Source organism: Gadus chalcogrammus, chromosome 5, assembly GCF_026213295.1.
Source record: "Gadus chalcogrammus isolate NIFS_2021 chromosome 5, NIFS_Gcha_1.0, whole genome shotgun sequence".
NCBI classification, from domain to species: Eukaryota; Metazoa; Chordata; class Actinopteri; order Gadiformes; family Gadidae; genus Gadus; species Gadus chalcogrammus.
Genome location: NC_079416.1, coordinates 802847 through 809839, shown reverse-complemented (window position 1 = coordinate 809839; position 6993 = coordinate 802847). Strand labels below are relative to the sequence as shown.

Below are 6993 nucleotides of genomic sequence, written 5' to 3'. Positions count from 1 at the left end.
AAAAGTCCAACCTGGTGAGTCATCTGAAGATCCATGCCATCGCCAGGGAGACCTGTACCTGTGATACCGGCTCATCCATCACGAGGCTGGAAAGAGACGTGGTGAGAAGCGGCGGTAAGTTGTCATAAGCACTTTGTTTCACCTGTTGGCTGTGGAAAGCAAATAGCACACACGTCATATCAATACTGATCACATGTGTATTTTATGTTTCCAGATTATTTGTTGCTGAGCCACAGCCTGTGACTCCCGCGAACCGACCCGTTCAGCCCACTGGGTTGTCGTCCTCCACCCGGCCGAAGCCTGCTGCGCTCACCCCCATTCTGCCGAGGCCTTCTGCGCCCACCCACCTCCAGCCGAGGCCACCCGCTGCGTTGACCTACGGCCCACCCCCTGTGTCGGCAGCACCCATACTGCAGGTCTTCCCCGCACAGCCACAGGCCCCCTCCGTCCTGTTTCGTGGGACATCCTGCAGCCAGAGCTTTGTCCCTCCTGCACCAACAGTGAAGGCATTCATGCCTAACAAGTCCTCAAGGCCATGTGGGGCTTGCCACATGCCAAACTGTGGTGGACAGTGGAAGAGGTACAACCCTTTCAAGGACAAAGTGGCTGGAAGCATGCAGAAAATGTTTTCCTACTGTCCATCCACTAGGAAGTCCACTACCCCTGGCTTCGACAATGTGGTGTATGAAAACTTTGAACTCTTTAAGAGTGTTGTGGATGCAGAGTTGGAAAGGAGGACTGTGTGTGTGTGTGTGTGTGTGTGTGTGTGTGTGTGTGTGTGTGTGTGTGTGTGTGTGTGTGTGTGTGTGTGTGTGTGTGTGTGTGTGTGTGTGTGTGTGTGTGTGTGTGTGTGTGTGACTATATGTACCCAGGGGTCGTTGAAATAATAAGCTGATTAATGTGTGTTTTGTAACGATAGCTAGGCGCGGCTAACGACACTGTTTACAATGAGTAAGGGCATACGTCGCATACCTGCAAACTTGTTGCTTTTCGGCGACAATCAACGTTTTCTTGGACAATTTGATGTGGATATGTGTTGATTTGGGTAAATGTGACTGTTTAGACAACAGCTGATGCGAGAGTAAGTGTAACATAAAGCAATTTGGCGACCGTGTTAATCTCTTGTTGCATGGGATGCGCTGCATACCTGGTAAACAGTAGCTGATTTCTAACAACATAGATAACAACCTGGCGAGCGTGTTGTCCTAGGCTAATACACCAACAGCACATTTCTGTATAATAAAGGGCTACATATTGTCAATCTAAATGATCTGCTTGTTGTACTCATTTATTCATGTTTTACTGTACCAGATGGAACATGGAGGAGCCTACACATCAGTGCACCGTGTGCGACAAGACATTCAGTGAAAAGTCCAAACTGGCGAGTCATCTGAAGATCCATGCAGACGCCAGGGAGACCTTTACCTGTGATGTCTGCGGGAAGAGCTTGGCCACTAAACCATCGCTGGTCAGCCATCAACAGCTACACCAGTACCCTAACATCATTTTGTACCGGCAAGGAGAGGCCAGGCTGTACTGTACAGAGGCAGCAAGGTCTGTGGCAGAGGCCCGCAGCAGCACTGTTGTTGACCCTAAATGGCTGGATCTCAAGACAGCAGAGGCGGCTGCCAAGAGGTCGGGGGCTGAGCTGTGGAAAGGTCAGCTGGTCATCACGTTCAGGTAGTACGCCGGTCAGACCTTCAGGTGGCTTGTGGAGAATGATGTCGGCTGGCTGGTGTGGCTGCTGTTCCAGTACTGCCAGCAGGGAGAGCAGAACGAGCTGCTGAAGTGGCAGAAGGAGCGACTGCTCCTTCGGCCACAAGGTGACTCCTCACCTGAAAGTGCTGTCGGACGCACCGTTCCCGGAGGCTCCTGCGCTGCCAACATCCCTCCCTCCGCCAGACCGGCCTCAGGTCCAGTACCGGCTCATCCATCACGAGGCTGGAAAGAGACGTGGTGAGAAGCGGAGGTAAGTCATAAGCACTTTGTTTCACCTGTTGGCTGTGGAAAGCAAATAGAACACACGTCATATCAATACTGATCACATGTGTATTTTATGTTTCCAGATTATTTGTTGATGAGCCACAGCCTGTGACTCCCGCGAACCGACCCGTTCAGCCCACTGGGTTGTCGTCCTCCACCCGGCCGAAGCCTGCTGCGCTCACCCCCATTCTGCCGAGGCCTTCTGCGCCCACCCACCTCCAGCCGAGGCCACCCGCTGCGTTGACCTACGGCCCACCCCCTGTGTCGGCAGCACCCATACTGCAGGTCTTCCCCGCACAGCCACAGGCCCCCTCCGTCCTGTTTCGTGGGACATCCTGCAGCCAGAGCTTTGTCCCTCCTGCACCAACAGTGAAGGCATTCATGCCTAACAAGTCCTCAAGGCCATGTGGGGCTTGCCACATGCCAAACTGTGGTGGACAGTGGAAGAGGTACAACCCTTTCAAGGACAAAGTGGCTGGAAGCATGCAGAAAATGTTTTCCTACTGTCCATCCACTAGGAAGTCCACTACCCCTGGCTTCGACAATGTGGTGTATGACAACTTTGAACTCTTTAAGAGTGTCGTGGATGCAGAGTTGGAAAGGAGGACTGTGTGTGTGTGTGTGTGTGTGTGTGTGTGTGTGTGTGTGTGTGTGTGTGTGTGTGTGTGTGTGTGTGTGTGTGTGTGTGTGTGTGTGTGTGTGTGTGTGTTAGGCGATATATCGATATTTAAAATATATCGATATTTTTTCAAACGCGATATGAAACGAGACCATATCGTCAATATCGATGTAATTTAATTTGCGTTGAAATTACAGCACATTTGTTCCAAATAACACCAGTTTCGAACCGCGCCTGCCGCCTGCTATTTTGTAACTCTGCTTACGTCTCTCCCGCTCTGCCTCCGGCTCACACACACAGCCTCTGCCTGCCCCCCCCCCCCCCCCCCCCCCCCCCCGGCCCCCTCCACTGACTCACGTCACTTTTTGAAACATGAGCCGTGTTCGAAATCTTTCACTATTTATTGGGTATTTTAAGTGCACTATATTGTGCATGAAATTAACCACTGAGAATTCGAACAGCACTACAAAATGGCGAGCACCCTATATAGTGCACTATATCCGTGATAGGGAAAGATTTCGAACACAGCTATGGAGTCCGCCTGCGCATGCAGCTTGCAGCTCCGAGGAGCTTGTTTGCAAGCGAAAGACCAACAGCTCCATAGTATGAAAATGGTTTGGATATAAGTTGTCTGACGAATTACAAAATCACGTAATTTGTGGAGAGTGCTTAAAAACTGTTGCAACCAAAGGGGTGCAATTCTGTCCATTATATTCCGGAGGTGCACACAGCTTTTGGCCGTGATATTATATATTATAATGTTCTCAAATACGAGGTGGAGGCAGTGTCTAGTCCACGGTTTATTCAACCAAGCTCCTCCCCTTACTCTGCCTGGCCCGCCCAGAGACGTTGGCCCGCCAATGAGACACGACCGTGCGAGCGCCACATGTGTGTGTGTGTGTGTGTGTGTGTGTGTGTGTGAACACACACACTGTAACGCGAGTGTTTCTTGTCGGTTCTTTGACGTCTCTTGTATTTCCACAACGAGACTGTATTGGGGGTTATCTGAGCCATGGTTGAGAAGGAATTGGGGGAAAGGAACTTTGGCTTTGACTCGCTGAAGTACATGAACTGCGACATGCCTCCCGTGTGTTCTAGAATATTCACAGAACACGGCTAAAGGCTATGCGCCTCGCCATTGCGATACATCCACTGTAAACAGCGCATGGTACCGTGGCTGCACGGCAGAATTTCTGGAACGTCTTTGAATACTGTGTTAGTTGCCCACTAATACCTATATTAAAGAATACATAAAATAGCATGTCATGTCCGCCCCCCCCCACGCAATCGTTACGGTTCATAATATTTCGGAGGCGCACAAAGCTTTTGGCCGTGATGTTATATATTATAATGTTCTCTAATACGAGGCGGAGGCAGTGTCTAGTCCACGGTTTATTCAACCATCAAACTGTATTCAATTCCGAACGGTAGAAATAGTAATATCAAATCTGCGCACGGAGCGCGCCGCACCCCCCCGCCTTCGACAAATATCGATATATATCTTATATCGATATTCTGCTTGAAGATATCGAGATATGACTTTTGGTCCATATCGCCCAGCCCTAGTGTGTGTGTGTGTGTGTGTGTGTGTGTGTGTGTGTGTGTGAATAACTTACCTCTGTGATGCCACTGTTCCTGTGCCATCTGTAAGAGAGAGAAAGAGGCTTGTTTGTGTGTGTTTGTCTCTGTCTTTGTGTGGGTTATGAAAGTGCTTCAGCAAGCACTATCTATTTATTTATATCGTTAAAGAAAATGCAAAAAAACTTTGTAGTATCCATTCTGGTCTATTTTCAATATCAAGGCCAATCTTTTTTCAATCTAACACAATCAGTTTACATACCCTTTAGTGGTTGTTCATGTTCAGATAATCTGTGTTTTTGTCATGCATGTTGTTTGTCTTTGTCAGCTTCATGTGTTTGTGATGTTTGTATGTATTTGTCTGCTTCAGTTTTAACAAAAGTTTGCTAAAGAAAACACAAAAAAACACAAAAGGGAGGAACAGCTTGAGCCTTTATTTGTTGATTGGTCACCTGAGTCTTTGGATAATCATGTTCATTATTGCACTTTAGCCTGTACAAGCCAATTGTTGAGTTGTATCTTGAGTACAAGTGTGTGTTCTTCAATTGTTGAGATTTTTGCATTATTATTAGTTATTTATATGTGCCTTTCCTTTTGATGTGTGCATGTCTGTCAGCTCCATGTTTAACTAAATGTTTGCAAATGGTAGTACATGTTTGTCTCTCGTCTCATGCTCTCGTGTTCTCGCCTGTAGATCTGTACCTTGTTGTGGTGGGCGAGCTTTTAATTAAACAGATCTTGTTTACTTGTGTTTTATATGCATTGCCTTTTCAATGAAACCCATTCGGGGTGAAAAATAAAAGTTGTAAAAGAATTTGAGTCTCTTTGTGCTTGGCTTTCACAAGGGGTGGGGTAGTGGAAAGAAAAAACACACCAAAGAAATTAGAAGTCCTTGTGTCTTCTCTCCCGCAACCAGAGGTGTGAATACACCCCCACTTTGCTGGCTGCACTCCCTGTGTGGTCAAAATAATGAATTCTGTGAATGGCTCTGTCATCCAGACAAAGTGAGTGCACTGAATACATTCTTATTATTTTTCTTAATTCAGCCCAAAAATGTAACAATTAAACACTTTTCCACTTGATAATATGAATCTCATCACTAGCGGATTTTGATAATCTAGGCCTTGCACATAATATTTCTGGAAATAAGGATCCATAATGAATGAAAGAAATGAATGAATGAATTAATGAATTAATGAATGAATGCGTTATTCCAGACTCAGAGTTCCATATTTGAACGCAATGCATTACACTGCTTGGGCGTCATCGTTTGCGTGATCTTTTGAAGAAACGTAGCGATGCAAAACATGGTATGGACTGCAATATAGCACTATGAAGCCATTCATAGCTATTATTTCTTTAGAACAACATGATCAGGGGAGAGCGCGAACGCAGTCCCCCACTACCAGAAATTATGCAATCGAGATTCCCACATTTGGGGAATTCGCACGGGTCAGCAACAGCCTCAGTGCAATGGCTGAGCCTCGCTATGGGTGAACCAATTTTCTAGGCGTTTATTTAAGTCAGGCACAGAGTTACATTTTACAACATGGTTTCAAGGTCAAAACACATTCAAAGGTTAACAAGCAAAATAGTTACATTTTACAGCAAGGTCAACGCATTCAAATGTTAACACAAAATTCTACATAACTCAGTGTTCTCTATTTTCCAGAGTTCCTTACATACCACAATTCCATATCGTTCCTTGTCCCTCCACACATAATCCTTTACCAAGGTTATGCTCAAATTAACGATTGATTCCGCTGAAAACAAAAGGCTCTTGTACACCATTAGGTTACGACACCTCCACATCGACTCTTTTGTGCAATTATCAAGGCCCACCATCTTTCCCAGCCCTTACCGTCACCACTCTTTATAACCCCATACAGGACATCTGATTCCGTTGGGACTCTAAACAGGTCACCCAGCCATGGCCCCAATAAGCGCCAAACCCTCCGAGCCACCCCACATGACCACAACAAATGTGAAACATCCTCATCTCCACCACACCCCACCCTGGGACATCTTGCACTCTTAGATGACCCCCGTCTCTTCAGAAAGTCTCGTGTAGGGAGACACCTCTGAACTGCCTGCCAAGCGAGCTCTCTATATGCATTGAACAAAAAAGGCGCATTGACATTTCTCCACACCCTAAGGCAGCTGGTTTCAGCCAGCACGCCAACAGTAACCAGTCTTGACCGTTCGGGGCTCAAACAACTCTCCACGAAGGCTCGGTCTACCCGACCAACATCCCGCCACTTTCCAGACTTTACAAAGGTCACCACCCTTTCATACAGCGGAGGTCTCTTCTCTGCATGAGGTCTTTTTAGGCACGGTCTTAACCCCACTTTCCTTAGGACTTGATGGCCTACCCAGAACATGGCGAAATTTGGCCATAGGCTCCTCCTATTTTCGTTTAGTACTGCCTGCAATATGGGCGTCAGGAATAGAGCCTCCATTTTCTTTGCTAGATCAGGGACATTTTGACCCCCTTTCTGCAATGGTCTATACATTATCTCTCGTCTAATTCTCTCTTGCTGCGCTCCCCACACAAACTGAAAAATGCATCTTCTCAGGGCTGTCATTACATGCTTGGGGGCTGGAATTGTTGCGGCAAGGTAAGTGAGAGAAGCAACAATTTCTGAGTTGATCACCAGTACTTTCCCCGTAAAGGTGAGATTTCTTTGTTCCCATTGGAGCAGTTTACCTTTAATCATTGGTAGTTTTTTCTCCCAATTAATATTTTCCATATTTTGCCCAATCTCTAGTCCAAGAATCTCAATTCTCTCATCCCTTTGGACCAGGCCGTGGTT

The 6993-nt window shown here is 46.8% G+C and overlaps 1 pseudogene; it reads right to left on the bottom strand.

Moving 5' to 3' along the window:
• Positions 1-5554: 5554 nt before the first annotated feature.
• Positions 5555-5698, bottom strand: LOC130383315 (U1 spliceosomal RNA; annotated as a pseudogene).
• Between the last annotated feature and the right edge of the window lie 1295 nt (positions 5699-6993).